Source organism: Lepus europaeus, chromosome 13 (assembly GCF_033115175.1).
Source record: "Lepus europaeus isolate LE1 chromosome 13, mLepTim1.pri, whole genome shotgun sequence".
NCBI lineage: Eukaryota > Metazoa > Chordata > Mammalia > Lagomorpha > Leporidae > Lepus > Lepus europaeus.
The window spans coordinates 45,930,572-45,948,997 of NC_084839.1; positions in this window are offsets into that span (position 1 = coordinate 45,930,572).

The following is an 18,426-nucleotide window of genomic DNA, read 5'->3' on the forward strand; positions in this document are numbered from 1 at the left end:
TTTGTTCACCAAATACCTCCCAATAGCCAGGGCTGAGCCAAGCCGAAACCAGGAGCTAGAAATTCAAACTGATTTTCCGTATGGGGGCACTTAAGCCATCACTGGCTGGCTCCCAGGGTGTGTATTAGCCAGAAGCTGAGATCAGCACTCCAATATGGGACGCACACATCCCAAGTGGCATCTAAATGACTGTGCTGAATGCCGCCCCCATGTTTCAGATCTTTACATCTCAATTTCCCAGGTTGATGTTATCTTCTCTTTCCATGGAGAACATGGAGCAGGTCTCAGAAGCAGCAGAATGATGTCTTCTATTCACTGGATTTCTCACAAAGCACTAGCATAATAGTTGTTCAATAAACACTTGTTGTTTTTTTAAAAAAATAGATAATGAGATAGTGTATCAATAATAAAGTAAGTCATTCAACTGAGGGTTCAGAGAATATAAAAGTCAATATACACAGAAGTGGTTTGGGAAATCTACAGGGAACAGATAGGACTTCAACAGATGGGCCCTGAGAGAAAGTATAAAATGGAGACAAAGCGTGTGTTACCGGAGACATCTCAAGGACCCTAACCACTGTGAATTTCAATGTAGCATGTACTTAAGACACGCTGCCCAAAGAAATGGGCTGTCTCTCTCCCAAGATGAAGCCCTGGATGACTATGAGATGGTTCCATATGACATTAGAGATGAGATCTGGGGCCACAACGATTTGCTAGTGAAATCATGAACATTATCGTGGGCACCAAGCCCGAGATAATTAGGCAAGGGGATTAATAAAATTGAGTAAGTTCCACCTTTCCTACTTTCTACCACTTCATTAGATTTTTTTACAGACTTGTAATTGTGGTTGAAATAAAATCATGTTTGCTTCAGGAAAATACTTGAATTTATCTACATTTTGTAAGTAAAAGAGATGAATGTAATAAGAAGTAGCAAAAATGAGGCTCAATTAGACTAAGATCCCCAGCATGCTGAACACTGCCTTTAATCCATATCCAGGGTTATGATACACTGAAAATTTGTTTATTATATATGTATATATAATACATACTAATGTATAGTATATGTATATCTTTAACTATAACAAGGAGTTGAATATTCTTAGAATTCTAACTTTGAACTACATTGAATTTGTTCTTTGTATTAAAAATGTATGATTTTAACATACTGACATTTTTCTCAATAAATATTGACTTCAGAATAAGATGGTAAAATCTGAAGAAAAAAATTTAACAGAGGGTCCGGCATTGTTATGCAGTGGGTTAAGCTGCCACATGCAATGCCAGTATCCCATATGAGCACTGGTTTCAGTCCGGGCTGCATCCCTGCTGATCCAGTTCCCTAATGCACCTGACATGGCAATGGAGGATTGCTCGAATGCTGGTGTCCCTGCCAGCCACATGGAGACCCAGATGGATTTCTAAGCTCTTGGCTTGGGCCTGGTACTGCCCTGGCTGTTACGTCCATTTGGGGAGTGAACCAGCACATGGGAGACTTTTCTCTGTCTGTCTGTCTGTCTCTCTCTCTCTCTCTCTGTTAACTCTGCCTTTCAAATAAATAATATTTTTAAAATACAGATATAAAAATATTTAAAAGAATCATACAGTAAATTCCATCAAGATCCTAGGAAGAGCAGCAGGCACTTGGCCTAGAAGTTAAGACACCAGTTAGGATACCCACCTCCCAACCACCCCACTCCCGCACCCCCCACTCCCGCACCCATATCAGAATACCTAGATTCACCAAGGGATCAGGCTCCTGATTCCAGCTTCCCACTAACACGGACCTAAGAGATGGTAGTGGGGGTTGAAGAAGTTGGGGCTCCTGCCACTCACATAGGAAACCTGAATTAAATTCGCAGTTCCCAGGTTGGCCCTCAACAATTGTGGGCATTTACAAAGTTGACGAGCGGATGGAGGACTCTCAGTTAAAAAAAAAAAAAAGAAAAAAAAAGAAACTTTCCAACTCTCCACTGGGATTTTTGAGACAATTGACAACATTCTTCTTCTACCACCATTGCCCTAAAAATACTCTTCCCTGCATCTGCCCACTGCTTGACACTGGCAGTTAAAAAGGACTCAGCAGCAGAGCCCATGAGAGTATTTTAGGCATGGAAAGCCAAGACACTCTGAAAAAAAAAAAAAAAGAAGAAGAAGACCTAAATGAAAGGTCTCTGCAAGTGAGATCCCAGTGGAAAGAACGGGGTCATCAAAGAAGGAGGTACCTTTCTCTGAAGGGAGGAGAGAACTTCCACTTTGACTATGACCCTGTTGGAATAAGATCAAAGTCGGCGAACTCAAAAGGCTTCCATAGCCTTGGCAACTCATGACTAGAGCCTAAGGAGATTACTGACGCCATAAACAAGAGTGTCAAATTGTTAAGTCAACAACAGGAGTCACTGTGTACTTACGTCCCATGTGGGATCTGTCCTTAATGTGTTGTCCAATGTGAAGTAATGCTATAACTAGTACTGAACAGTATTTTTATACTTTGTGTTTCTGTGTGGGTGCAAACTGATGCAATCTTTACTTAATATATACTAAATCAATCTTCTGTATATAAAGATAATTGAAAATGAATCTTAATGTGAATGGAATAGGAGAGGGATCGGGAGATGGGAGGGGTGCGAGTGGGAGGGAAATTATGGGGGGGGGCATTGTAATCCATAAACTGTACTTTGGAAATTTATATTTACTAAATTTTAAAAAAAAGGACTCAGCAGTCAATACATCTAGGAAATTCTCAAAAATACCTAGTCCTAGGATCTACTAGAAGCCAACAAAGCTATCTGGCCCTACCAAGAATTTGTAAAATTCCCAGAGAATCCAATCCAGGAGAAAAGTGAATTCCAGCCTCTCCTCCAAGAGGTCCAAAGATCCTTTTCCTTTTCACTCAAGTATTATCAGGGGAAATTGAAGAGATTTTTTAAATTGCAATTAAATTTAATTGACAAATGATAAAAGCCTTTTTAATCAAAATACAGTCTAGAGGCGAGATAGATGCTAAAAGGGAGATTAAAGCAATCAGAAAGCAATGTCAAGGACAAGGTCTAGTAGAAGTGGGAAGCTGTTGCACACACAGCCTGCAGAGCGAAGAAAGGAAATGTTACCAGAGCTGAGTTCATAGCTGAGGATTCAAACAGGCACTGGCTGACAGTGGTGATGTCATTCATAGTAACTTCACAAGTTACGTTTTTATATGAGCCTGTAATTTAATATATCAGATTTGTTCTAAGGAAGTACACTTCAAATTTTTATGAAATGCTTTTATCAAAAATATTCAACAGCATGATAAATTCAATAGTTAATAACTGCATGAAACTTGCCTTTCCCTCATGGAACATTTAATCTACTTAAGATCTATGAAAATGAGACAGAAATAATGTAAGACTTGAATGTAGATAGCAACTTCATAAAGATTGTCTTTTTTAAATCAATTTTAAATATTTATTTATTTATTTATTTAAAAGGCAGAGTTACAGAGAGGCAGAGACAGAAAGGGAGAGGTATTCCATCTGCTGGTTCATTCCCCAGATGGCAGCAATGGCCAGAGCTGTGCTGATCCAAAGCCAGAAGCTTCTTCTGGATCTCTCAAGCAGATGCGGGAGGCCAAAGACCTGGGCCTTCTTTACTGCTTTCCCAGGCCATAGCAGAGAGTTGGATCAGAAGCGGACAGCCGGGACTCAAACTGGTGCCCATATGGGATGCCGGCACTGCGGGTGGCGGCTTTACCCACTATGCCACAGCACTCAAGATTGTGTCTAACAGTTAGAAATATGATATCCAATAGTAGCTGGGGACAGATAGTAGCATCATTCTACCACTGCCATGTCTTGGAGGGAGCAGGAGTCTCCTTCTCAACAAAGGGCAAGGTTTTCTAAAAGTCTTTTCTTATTTAATCCTTATTCCTTCCAGCCTTGGCTTCCTTCAGAGTTCTGCACACTGAGATCAGTGTGTAGCAGATGTGGAAATGGGACATTTTCTCCCAATCTTGCTCTATCTCTCGACCCATAGTTGATACATCTTTTCTCAAACTAGGTTGAGTCTCATGACAAGATTTGACTCCAGTTTCCACTCACAATATTGTAAGCTTTGTGCATTACAACTTCAAGTAGGCCCAGCAGTCAAATGTAGAAGGTCTTATTAGTCACATTTATCAGATAAGGGAACTGAAGCATGAAGTAATTATTCAGTCATACAGTCAGTAATCAACTGAATAGACAGTGACTGTCCTTTCCCTGTAAAATAAAGTCCAAACTCCATTAGGATGGCATTAAAAGGCCTTTACAACTAGTCTCCTTTCTGTGGCCATCTTTGTCTCTGGGAAGTTTACCTTATGCACTACTAAGGACTAAATTGTGTCCATCTCCAACACACCACACCAGACACACACACACAGACACAAATACATTGGAGCCAAAAGTCCAACGTTACTGTTAGGAAATGAGGCAGCTGGAGAGTCATCAGTCAGATGAGGCCATGAGGGTCGTGGCCACATAATAGGTGTAGTAGCTTTATAAGCAGAGACAAAATATAGATTACTCTCTCCACACGTGAGGACATGACCAAGAAAGCCAAGTAAAGAGACTTCATCAAAAGCACAATCAGCTGGCACCTAGATCTCTACCACTGTGAGGATTAAGTTTCTGTCACTTATGCCCTCAGGCTTAGATGTTGTATGGCAACACAACCTAAGACACATGTGGCCTACACCCTGCTGCAAAAAGCAATCAACCCCTTCTGAATGAGGATAGGATTCGTAACACCATGGTTTTGCTTCTGCTGCTCCCCCTGCCTTGAGCTTTCTCTCTGACCACCTCCACCCTGAGCAGTGGTACCTATTATGCCAGTTGGCTTAATCCGTGTAAGCCGTCCTCCAATCCCTTTTGGTAGAACAAATCCTCCCCTTAGTATTTCTTAAAGCTTTATTGCAGAGATATATTCTGTTTCCCCAGGGATTTGGACTGACTCATCAAGCCTCATCAGCATCTAGCTGGAATTCCTCGACTTTAGAAAATTTTCAACACTTTGTTTTGTAAACTAAATCATGAATCAAATAAAGAAATACGTCTAAGCCGACCAGAACCCAAAACATTCTTACTTCTAATGTATATCATTTGCTTTTTTTTTTACTTTTCATCTCTTTATTTTATAATATTTCCAATACAAAAAAGTATAAAGAAGAGTTCAATGAGTATGCCTAGATTTAATAACTCTGAACATTTTGCCATACTCACTTCACACATAAACATTATCTCTATACCCATATGTACTATTTTTTAAAAGGCAGAGTGGATATATTAATGTCACAAAGTAGCATTCATGATAAAGATTATAAAATGAGGAAAGAAGGATATAATTATGAATGGGTAAAATTCAATGAAGACATTATGAATATCTAAATAGCAAATATTACAGTATATCACTGGAAACAGTGAAACTTTCTTATTGAAAATTTCTTATTTACCATCATTGTGACTGAAATTGGACCTTGCATTTCAACTGTGTTCAATGGCTAGTATTTCATGACACTGAGTACATAAGACATTATATTTTTTTAAAAAATAATGAAAATATTCCCAAAGTTATTCCCAACAACCTTAAGTTACTTTTGTGTGCATTGAAAACGTGTTCATTTCTCCAGGAGCACTTTCAGTGATGGGCTAGCTCAAGCTACAATGAACATCTCCTGTCATAACTAACGTGCCCACAAAATCATGGATTTAGCCACCAAGTCACTCTGAATCAGTGTTTCACAAGTGAGAAACTTCTGCATTAGCATCTCTTGGGGTGATTAATAAAATGTAGCTAACTGGAGGCTACCCTAGACCTCCTAGATCAGATCTTTGGGGAATAGATCTAAGAATTTGCTTTTTAATAAGTTCTTCAGGGAATTCCCAAACATATTAATGTTCCCCTGGATGTCAGCATGGGTAGCCACTCTGTCTCCTTCAGATCTTTACTGATGTGGAAAGGTATTTTCTTTATGCACTCTGAAACTGTGGCCTTCCACCCTGACATTCTACTTCCTCATCCCCTTTTCTTTCCCTAGAACTGATCACTGTCTAAAACTATACATTGCTCATCCACGGTTTTGTCTATGCACTGTCAACCCATTTCTCAGCAACTAGTATCAAAGCTATGAAAAAAGGTACTTTTTAAAAATATGTATTTTGCTTACCAGTGTATGCCCAACTTAGTGAAGATTTTGAACATTATAGTACTCAATAAATATTTGTTAAATAAATGAATACCTTGCCAAGTATTGCAAGATCATGTATTTATGATACTAATATTTTTTCACCTCTTTCTCCATCAAAAAATTTCAATTCTATTTCTCTAGAAAAAAAATATCTAATTTGAATATAGTGATGTGCATTTCCTTGAAATATGCTGTTTGTGTTGTTTACAATGTAACACCCAGAAAACATCATTTTCTCTCGCTCCATCCTCCCCATCTTTGTATACTTTGATGTCAAACTCCTGGCCAAAGCTTAGGTGAGGACACAAGGTAAAGAGAAAAATCAAGAAGTGTCAACCTTAATGATAGCAATAAATAATGTTTTGCTAAAAGCTGCCTAAGAATAGATGGCACAGTCTGTGTAGGAGTATGTAAATGATATGTAAATCAGAATCTAATTTTAATGCAAATGCATATGTGGTCCTCCAAACTATTTCATGCACCTGGATAGAGCCCCTAGGAAAATTCTAGTGGAGAGAAATGTGCTCTCAGCAATGTTTTAATGACTGAGTGGATCTGAGAGCAGTGAGTACTACACCTGGCATGCATTATAAAGTCTGCTACTAAGCTACTAAAAACAAATCTTTACATACGTGATACTGTTTTGCAGTTTTGGTGAGCTACCAATTTGAATTGTACATACCTTGATTTGCCTGTTCTGTAAGTGGGTGTGACATTGCTTTGCTTCAGGTTTAGTGGGCAGTGCTCATCAGTTAACACATTGCATAAAGCAGGCCCATGTACACATTTGAGGCCCAGAGGTCCTGCTAAATATGAATTATCCCAAATCCATTCAATGGTCACAATCCATCATGAAATACCATCCAGGCTGTCTGACTAGCTAATTTACATCCTACTATTAGGAAGAGTTTTATTAAAAGGAGACACAGTTAGGGCAAAATATGGTAAATAAGTTTGTCACTATTGGAATTTCAAGATCTTTCAAATAATTGATAGAAGAAATAAAGGCCCAAAGGAAATACCTAAGTTCAAAGATCTTAAATGGGAGAAAGAGGGGCTAATAAACACCTAATTACAGCACTGCTTATTTTGTCCCTGTTCTGGAGAATGACAGAAATTCATGGAAATGAAAAGAACACCTTGTATTTCCATAGTCCTTTATCAATGATCTTCCAACTTCATTATTTCTTTTGATTGTGGTGATAACAGGTGACATAGAAATGGTTCCATTACAACAATAATTTTTAAAAAGTAATTTAGACTTATTTCTGACATTATAACTGACAAGGGGCTCTAAAAGAACTTCTTGTGGCAAGACGCTGCAGCAATTACAAAGGACACATTTTCTGATACCACTGGTGAAATCTCTTAGTGTTTCTTTTTTAAGATTTATTTATTTAAAAGGTGGAGTTACAGAGAGGCAGAGGCAGAGATCTTCTATCCGCTGGTTCACTCCCAAATGGCCACAACAGCTGGAGCTGGGCCCATCCGAAGCAAGGAGCCAGGAGCTTTTCTTCCAGTTCTCCCACGCGGGTGCAGGGGCCCAAGGATTTGGCCCATCTTTTGCTGCTTTTCTAGGCCACAGCAGAGAGCTGAGTGGGAAGTGGAGCAGTCAGGTCTCAAACTGGTGTCCAAATGAGATGCCGCTGTTGAAGATGGTGGCTTTACCCACTACATCACAGCACTGGCCCCTTAATGTCACTTCTTAAAAAACTTCAGCCACTCAGAGAGTGGCATGGAAGTAGGAACAAATTTTCAGAAGGGAGATGTAAGATTTCCCAAAGAACAAACACCAAAAACACTGATGCTATCAGTGTTTGGAGCTTTGAGCTAATTTTGGGGTAGAGCGGCTTCTAGCATAGTTTTAGGTCAGGAGAGTTAGTTGATGTGATCTAGTACTAGGTAGAAACTCCGAGCTGCCAGCAGACACAGACGCTGAAGCAATTCTAAGTCCACGCTACTCAAAATGTGGTCTAAGGACTGACAGCATTAACATCATCTGGGACCAGGTTAGAATCCTAAGAGTCTTTGGGCCAGCACTGTGATGAGGTGGGTAAGGTCACCACCTGCAGTGCCGGCATCCCATAGAAGCATTGGTTCGAGTCCTAGCTGTTCCACTTCTGATGCAGCTCTCTGCTATGTCCTGGGAAAGCTGTAGAAGTTAAACCCAAGTCCTTGGGCCCCTGCACCTGCATGGGAAACCCAGAAGCAGCTCCTAGCTCCTGGTTTCTGATTAGCTCAGCTCTGGCCATTGCAGCCATTTGGGGAGTGAACCAGTGGATGGAAGACCTCTCTTTCCCTCTCTGCTTCTGCCTCTCTGTAACCCTGACTTTTAAGAAAGTAATAAATCCTTATCTTAAGCCTTAATCCAAATCCACTGATTTAAAATCTGTATTTTATCAAATCCCTGAGTTGTCATATGGATATTATAGCTTATGAAGTATTCCTATAAAGGAAATATTCACTAATATGGCCCAATTGCAATGAAAAAATAAGCTCCCACTTACGGACTACCAAGCCCTCAAGGAAAAGGCCACTATGAGTAAAAATCAGCAGAAGAGGACTACAAATGACCAATGTCAAACACAGGGGCCAGCCGGCAGTTATGAGCCCTGAGGACACAAAGGAACAGTTAGGATGTTAAGCCTGCAGTACAACTTAGCAGGAAGGGAATAAGCACGTTGGAAACTTGGGTTTGAAACTCCTCAAAATTAAAAAAATGTGGTAAATCTATTTTAATTTCTTTATGAACAATAATAGCTAAACCAAGCTACATGCCTATCAACAGGGTACAAGGGTTCGACTTTCTCCATACACTTGCCAACAACTGTTTTGACTTTTTGATAGCAACATTCTGATGAGTATGAGGTTACAGCTTATCATGGGTTACGTTTGTGTTTCCGTAATGATTAATGAGATATATATATATATATCAGATATATATATATATATATCTGTTGAACAAATTTATATCTTCTTTGTAGAACTATGGATTCAGTTTTTTACTGATTTTTTTAAATAAGTTATTTTTCTACTACTGAGTTGTACGAATTCTTCATGCAACTTGGATATTAACTGCTTATCAGATATGGTGTGCAAATATTCTTTCCCAATCCACAGGCTGCTATTTCGTTGACTGTTTCATGTGATGTGCAGACACATTTTAGTTTGATGCAATCTCATTTATTTTTGCTTTTATAGCCCAAGCTTTTGGTGTAATATTTTTAAAACAGCTGCCAAAGCCAATGTCAAGGAGCTTTTCCCCAGCATACACTTCTACAAGTTTTATGGCCCAGCTATCTGTCTTCAGGGCATGCACCAAATAGAAGTGAAACGGCCACCTCATAAAGACATCTGCACTCTGTTGTTCAGTGCAGCATTAATCACAACAGTGAAGATATACAAACAGTGTCTGTCAATTGTAGTATGTAAAGTGTATACACACACATATGTATATATGTGTGTGTATAATATAATATTATTTGACCATGAAAAAGATGGAGATCCTGCCATTTGCCACAAGAATGAACCTGGAAAAGATTATGCTAAGTGAAAGAAGCCAGATATAGGAAGAAAATATTGCATGATCTCATTTATGTGTGTTCTCACAAAAAGGGAAAAATTCAGTGAAATATACAAAGGCAGAGAATAAAGCAGTGATTATCAGGAAGGGGAGGAGGAATGGGAAATGTAAATTAGAGTTGAAAAATAGAAGAGGTTGAGAAATAGGACAAACAAGAGATACACTACACAACATGACAGTGAGTTCCTAAAATTGCACTGCATTTGAGATTCCTCCTGGTCCATGGACAGGTGTTAGCTGCTCTCGCCACAAACACAAAAAGAAAATGGCTATGTTAGGTGGAGACGTCCATTTGTTTCACTAAAGTAACCGTTTTACTATTACTGTTTATCTTATAACATCATGTTGTCATCTTAAATATACACAATAAAAATTTTTAAAATAAATATAATCATTGAAAGATTTAAAACTAAATTAAAAATGTTATTGCAAAAAGTTAAAAAGAAAGGATGGTAGAGGGAGAGAAAGAGGGACGGAAGTATTAAATTTTTAAAACTATCTGAACTACATGAAGTCTGTTCTCTTTATATTAATAAAAATAAAGAAATAAAGAAAATATTTATATTACATAGTCAATTAGATATAAAAATAGAATTAATGAGCTGGAACATATGTCTGAAAAAATTATCTACAATGTGGCACTAAGGAAAAGATAAATGCTAAAAAAAACCTAAGAGATATACAGATTATATCCTATCTGTATGATGCAAAGAGCTATTACCAAAATATCTAAATAATATAAATTATCTAACAAACATCAAAAATAATAAACCTAGAAGCCTTCATGAGTACTTCCTAATCAGAATTCAGAATTAAATGTGAGGATGCCATAAAAATATCTTAAAAACATCCAGAGAAAAATATTAGCTAGGAAAGAAAAGCAAGCTTAATGCTATCAGCTAAATTAGAATTGTGAAGCCAGCAAAATTACTATCAAAAGAAAGGACAAATCTGAAAGCTTTAAAAAATACTGCCTTAGAGAATTTTCAGTGGACTCAAAGTCTGACTGTTGCTATGTTCCTATAGATCCAACAGGCCATTCATCTCTAACAACTTTTTTTTTTTTTCTAAAAACAAAGAAAACCCAAGTTTTCTGTAGAGGGATGGGAGAGTCATTTTTTGATCACATTTCTTATCATATGAAATTCGTTCCTATGATCCTGTGCATATTTTCAATTTTCAGTCATTCACCCTACCCACAAGATTTCTGTGTGACCCAAACCATTGACCACCCACATGCAAATATGCCTAATTAACTTCCACTCAGTGTCCCAGTAACATCTATACATGGTCAGTATTCAGCAGGAATTTAGGGTTCTGTATTTTGAGCATTCCTATTTTTAGCCCTTGCACTTCCTTTCTCACTTAATGAATACTGTGGTATTCTCAACTGAACACCGGGATGTCATTGGCAGAGAAGACTTTCCTAGTTTCAAAATTTCTAGATTTCAATTTTTCTAAGCAAGGAATCTTAGCAGTTTGGTCTACAATGCTCATATGTTTTTGCTTCCCAAACTGAGCTTGACTCTGTTCCCACCTGAATTCTGATAGATTAGTCTTTTCATTTATTCCTGTTTCAATCTGTATTACTTCTATGGTGTTCCACCAAAGAACATCAACTGGTCACATTAAAGTTCCCATCCAGGTACCAAGACTATGATTCCAGACCAGTTATTCTGGTATCTACATTCTTCCAGCGATCTCATTTCCAATTTTTTTTTTCTTTGAGTCAAAGGTTACCAGAAGTGATTGTAATTCTCAAATATGTCATATACAGCTTCACCACTCTTCCACTCTAATAGTCACTGCTCTCATTACCCAGGATTTTGTTTCTAATGGATTTTTGCTCATTTCCTTGCCAGAGCTTTTGACTTTCTCCACACTGTTAATTTCCATTCTCTTTGCCCTTTGTAGAGGGCAAGCACCTCGCAATTCCTATGGCTAATTCTGCCAGGGGAGCTCAGGAAAATGAGCTATTGGTGCGTGACTGCAGAAATCTTCCAGAGATCCAAACCCATGCTTTCCCCGGAGATACTAACACACTGCAGATAGAAAAGAGGCAATTGGGTCCATGTGCCTCACACTAGATTTGGAACCATTGCTTTCTTTGACACCTCCTCTCTTCTGCCAATCATTGGCTCATTTTGCCAGATTCCTCAATTCATTTTCTTTTACCCCAGTTAAACCTTAAGGAAAACCAAGTTTTCCAATTTGCTTTTTACATGCTTAAATATACTATGAGGGATGAGTTCAAGTGTTCTTCCACTGTGCTCTGTATTCTATGCAAATTAAGTGTGCGTATCAAATGGTTTTAAAACCCTAGAATGTTCCTCAAGAGTTGCATAGCTCCTGGATGATGGACAATTGGACACTGAGTTCCAACAAGGACAAACTGCTCCCTGATTTTCACTTGAATTCTCTCATTGCCATTTGCACTCTGAATTGCAACTCCTTCTCAAAGATAGGGAGAGTTTCTGGCTATTAAAACATTTTATATACCTCTGCCTGTAAAGGCAATGAATTATTTTGCTTTTTTTCAGTGGATAACTTGCCAGGTCAGCTAGTTCCGATGCATTTGTACCTACCTATCACTTAATTGTTGCCCGAGAGGTATTACCTTTTTCATTTCTCAGCAAAAGAAACCCCTCACCTATGTTAGATGAGCCCATGGTTTCTCACAGTAAGAATTCATCTCTGAGAGCCATTTTTGCTAGATATGAATTTGACCCAATGAGAAGTAAACAAAAAGGTTGCGTGGCATTTTCAGACACTTCCTTAAGAACTATTATGGGAATATTTTCCTTATGTAATCTATTGTCAGAACCATACATGCCATAATCACATCACTAAGCAGAAAACAAAATAGAGAAATGCCGAGCCCCAACATCACACCATGCCTTATTAATCATGGAGTGCCAACTCACACTTGGATGTGAGAGATATAGACTTCTAACTTGTCCCACTCACTGTTACTTGGGAGATTCGTTTCCTCACACACCAACTAAATCCTAACTTCCTATAAACTGTGAGGATTGTCTACAGTGATGCCAGAAGTACAATTTGCCTTATCTGAGCAGCTCCACATATGATTATATTTTCCTCAATATTTTGTGCTAGTAGTCCTCTTTCCCTTTAGCAAATTTGAAGTGTGGGCCAGTTATGCTAGATCTAGAATTTCAGAGCACAGCCCAGCTACATCTTTCAATGCGAACCTCAGCTCAGTGATTCTACAAATGTTCTTCCAGGTACCATTTGACCCCATTCAGTTTTGTGTCTTCTGGACCCATGAGACATCCTCTTGGGCAAAACTGGACACCCCATGCTTACTCAAGACAAAGGATTCGCATTCTCCAGTTTACCTCCTAAATTGTTCCTTGCAGTAGAAGGCTTTGCAAACTTTTGCTACACTTCACCTTTCTACGTAGGACAGATGAAGGAATACAGAAAGAAAATGTGTTTCTATGGAAAGAGAATATATTTAAGGCACACAAATGAGTAATATGAAAGTGGCAAACTTCTTATCTGTCAAAAACATCTTCCCTTTGACTCACACTCCAGCCAAGCACCTTGGAATGTGGGATGCTATTTCTGTTATGCTGAACTGACCTTCTGCGCCTACCTTCCCTGAGATGCTCCTAAGTGCCCCCATATAAATGTCTCTATTATCTTCAGAAGCATCCATGAACAGTAAAAAGGCATGCCCTTACCTCAGTCCCAGAACAGAATGTCCATTACCATTAATGATGATCATAACCTGAGAAAGCAGTCTATTGACCTCTTAGCAGATGCCCTCAAGCTACAGAATCAGGCCTCCCAGGGGATTTAGTATGCATTTCATAGAACAGGATTATCTCAGCATAAAAATATTCTCTGGCCTACTTGAACTTTAAGGAGAATACAAAATGACCTACTTTGACAATATATTTAACTTTTCTCACAGTTACTATTTTTTCCAACTCTTTGTTCATTACCTTGCCAAAGTGTTTCTGTGAAAGAATTCTTAAATACTTCCATCCACACCTATACTGGAATGCTAAGACTTTTTTTTTTTTTTTAAACACCACCACATAATCGAGAAACAGCTCTGGCAGGAAGCAGGCAGGAAATTAGTATTAGCAAGAGATGAAAAGTGATTCTGCATTGAAGACTTGGAGAAGAAAACCTCCAAAACCTCCATTTGGCAGATATTTCTGATCTGAAGGTATGCCAGCACAGTGAGGGAAGGCACAGACTGTCCAGGGAGCTTCCTTCAAAAAATGGAGATCAATGCTGCCAACAGAACCAAATTCAAGTTTCCTAACAGAAGCAGTCTCATCCTATTAGGTAATCTAAACAGTTTTTATTTTACATATCACCAATTGTGTTTGCTCCTTGAGCTTCCACATCAGAAATGTTATAAACCTTTGAAAAGGAAAACACGACAATTGTAACTCTACTGGTATCGATATGGTTTAATTTTGGTGAGTCATTACATGTTTCACTAACTCTTCCACTCTGAATATGTTCTGAACTCCTGAAAAGTAGAAGTTGTTGCATGTATCTTGGCCTTGGTTTGAATATTTGTCCCTTAAACTCAGTGTTTTGTCTTATGTTATTTAGAGGCTAAAACCTTTTATTTCTTTTCAATTCATCTGTATCTGTTAGCAGCTTTTAAATCAAAATGACTTCAGTACTGCATTTCCATTCACAAGCATTGCTACGACTTACTTTTTGAAAAGCATTACTGCAAACTTAAGTAGGTTTATAACTTTGTTCCCCTAAAGCAGGGGTAGAAAACATCCAGCCCAGGGTCCATAGAAAGCCCCTGAAATCATGTGGTCTGGCCCTGCCACGGCAACAACTGTAGATGAGATTCCAAATGCAGTGATCTACAGCAGGCTAACTTTTAAGCTGATCACTTTGTATGGCCTGTGAAGGACGTTATAAATAGCCGATGGTCCTTGGCAGACAAAAGGTCCCTGCCACTCCCCACCACCTAAAGCATGCCATTCCTTGGCAAACAAGCCTGGTAGAGAGTTCTTCCTGTCAAGCTGGTTCAGGTTCATGTATTTGTAGAAGACAGGTACATGCAGGACTGGCAATTTTAAGAGATGGAAAGTTTTAAAAAGTGAACCCTACAAGATTAAACTCAAGTCATTTTAACAAGAAAACTTTATATACAGTGTTGAAAGGCAGAGGCTGTGGAAGGCAATTGGATTGGGTTGTTAGAGTAGAGCCTTCATCATTAAATTCTGAAGCTTTATAACAGACCATGCAGACACGGATAAACAAGCATGTTCCTGTCTCATGGCCGTGTGATGCGTTATGCCACTTCAGTATCAGTCGCCCACTAACAAGAAAGCCGCCCCCAGATGAAAAAACCAACAGTGCCTGCCTGATCTTGGACCAGAAGCTTCCAAAACTGTCAGTCTCAAAAATCCTCTTTCCTTTGCAGCTAGTTGCATCAGGTATTTTGTTATAGTGATGAAATTCTGATTAATACTATCTTTATTTTGGTTTTTTAATGAAATGGAAGGCTTCTTGAAGAAGTTATTTGTATTTAATTATTGAATCACTCACTGGATTTGGTACACCCACATTAGGCCCTCAACAAATTGAAAACTGGGTAAATCATATTTAGTTTTTTGTGTTGTGATGGTATTTTTAAAATATGGGGGTCTAGATCCTTGAACTCTAACATAGATTCGTATACTATAAATACTATAAATGGAAGCCAACCCAGATGTCTATTAACTGATGACTAGATAAAGAAATTATGGCATATATACACCACGGAATACTACTCAGCAGTTAAAAAAAAAATCTTGTCTTGTGCAAAAAAAATGGATGCAACTGGAAACCATTATCCTTAGTGAAATTAGCCAGGCCCAAAAAGATAAATATTGTATGTTTTCCTTGATCTGTGGTAATTGAGTATCTAAAATGTCATGTATAGGAGTGAAATTGACACTTTGAGATTCCATGATTGTTTACAGCCCTTGCCTCTACTGTTGAACAGTTTTTTTTTTCCTCACATTGTTTGAACACTTCACTTAATGTAGGGTTAATCTTATGAGTTTGAAGGAAACTGAAAATAGATCTTTGTAAAAATTGAGTGGGAATAAGAAAGAAAGGAGAAAGAAGGGTAGGAGTGCGACTGGGAGGGAATGTAAGGTGGGAAGAATTACTATGTTCCTAAACTTTGTACATATAAAATGCATGAAGTTTGTACACCTTAAATAAGATTTTAAAAAAATGTCTTCTCTAGAACATTAAAGTACTCAAGTATATTGGGGGAAAATTATTTCAATGGCTTATGTAGCACTGATAATTAAATTGATAGATTAAAGATTGAACTGTCAGAGAAAATGTTTGCTTTAAAATATAAAACTATGTATTTTCTTAATGCCACCACTCTTTCCAAAATTTCTTTATGAACAAAATGCCAAAGAAAATTACAATTCTAACTAATGACAACCAAACATACACAGAAGCCTTGTAAAGCATAGTTTAGACGATGACAAAGTAAACTAACATTCGATATTTCTAGTGACACAGAGTAGGAAGTCTATACCTTAAATAAGTAAATCGAATTTTACCTACTGTAGCGAGAGCAAGACTAGAATGACTCAATTCTGAATTGACATCTCATCATAGGAAATGAAGACAGAATTTTAAATTTTATGGACTAGATGCAGAAATCTGTAGGTTTTGATATAATGTTTAAATTGGTTGATGTCTTGAGATAAGGATTTATGCAACTAGGTCCAATTCTAAGCAAGGATAAAAAGTGTTATGAACAAGCATTCTAAGACATTCTGTAGTTCCAACTACATAACTGACAATGAGGGGAGGTTTTTCCAGTCCTCAGTTCATTTGATCTTTTGGCCACTTTTGGCCAGACTAAAGGGCTGGCCACAAAAGCAGTCTCAATACAGACTTACCATACTTAATGATCTTTTTATATCATCTTAGAAACATAGCGCAAAGCCAAACCATGATCTGGTATTTTGCTTATTTTGTTAAAGGATGAGGTTTTACTCATCTGATGTTACAGTGGCTCCACAGAAACATTTAAGACTGATTATGCACACAAAGTAGGAATAGATTGGAACTTTGTATAATGCTTCAAAGCCATGTATGCAAATTACTAACCTCAAAACAAGAAAATATGTCCAGTATCTATTAGGATCTAGTTGGAAGAGGCAAAGGCCAACTTCTTCAGTTTACAAATGTATTTCTGTTAATTATCCAAATGCAACACAAATTGGTAATGGCACAGATATGCCCTTGACTGCCTTGTAGAAAGGCTGAAGCTATTAGATGTTCTATTATCATATAGATGGAGTAGTTCAGATTCAACCTGAAGCTTTGAGAACTATAACGCAATATTTAAAACTCCAAATAAGATTCATACTTTTTCTAGGAAATCCAGTATTATTTTTACTCATGAGAATGAACCATGAAGAGGCTCACTGCTGTGTCCAGAATTTGAAGGTGGAGGAACCCAGGCCGATCAACAAGAAATACCCTGCATTACGTTTTCCAGTTGTATTACCCTCACTGTGGCAGTGTAAGTATAATAATGGTCTCCACAGCGGGAGGGATATATTACTCAACAGATGTGCATAAAGAGCATATCAGTATTTCTACTAGATAATTATGCTTCAGAACAGCCTACTCTGATTTCATTTTGTAAGCTCCTAGGCACATGCCTCAAGGAAACATGGCCCAAAATCGGCCCAGGACCCTTTGATCGCTGAAAATTCTGACAATTACAATGCAGGCACATGGTCGGTAACCATGAGGGAAAGAAGTCAAAGTCTGATGTCCCTGTAAAAACAGTGCTCTACTAGGCTGGAGAAGTCACTTACCCTAGTGGTACTGTGCTTGTTATATCTGCCTTGAGGAAGGTAAACTTATATTTGGGTAAATTATTCCTATCAAGCAGGTTATAATAGAAAACCATTATTTATTAAACCATGTGGTTAGTGTTCTGATTATGTTTTTACAGAGATACTCATGTTGTTCTGGGTTATGACTTTTACATTATGAAAGGCTAGTATTTACAGGGATATTTTGTGTATGAAAAGATTCCAACAGAAGGCAATGATTCCTTAAAGTGATTAGGCCATTGACAATTATTTTTTATTTTATGCCAAGGATCAAATGATTCATGGAAGATGCAGCAATAAGTATGGGGTGGTATGTATGTGCTGAAATTTGAACAAGAGAATTAGCTATGGCTTCTGTATCCCATTCAGTAAAAAGAGGAAGAACTATGGTAATCTTAAGTGGAAGTGGAATCTGTAGGTGAAAACAATCTTTCAGAACTATTTCTTGACAATACCAGCACAATGTATACTCAAGCGCTGGAGTAGCTAAGATAGCCTACATAGGAAATGCAAAATTAAGTATCTTTATTTACTTTGTTCTGCCCAGAAAACAACATAATACTTCAAAGAAGATAATTATATGAAGTTTATTTGGAGATGTTCAAATAAATTCTGAACTTTGGATCTCATTAATGTTTGGTTTTGTTGGAACGCAAGGCATATTCTAGTAATAACTTTCATTAGTATAAAATGGTGACCAATTTTTTCTTGCCATAGTGGATGACATCAAATATGGTGTTAACTAGTTTCCACTTCAAAACCCC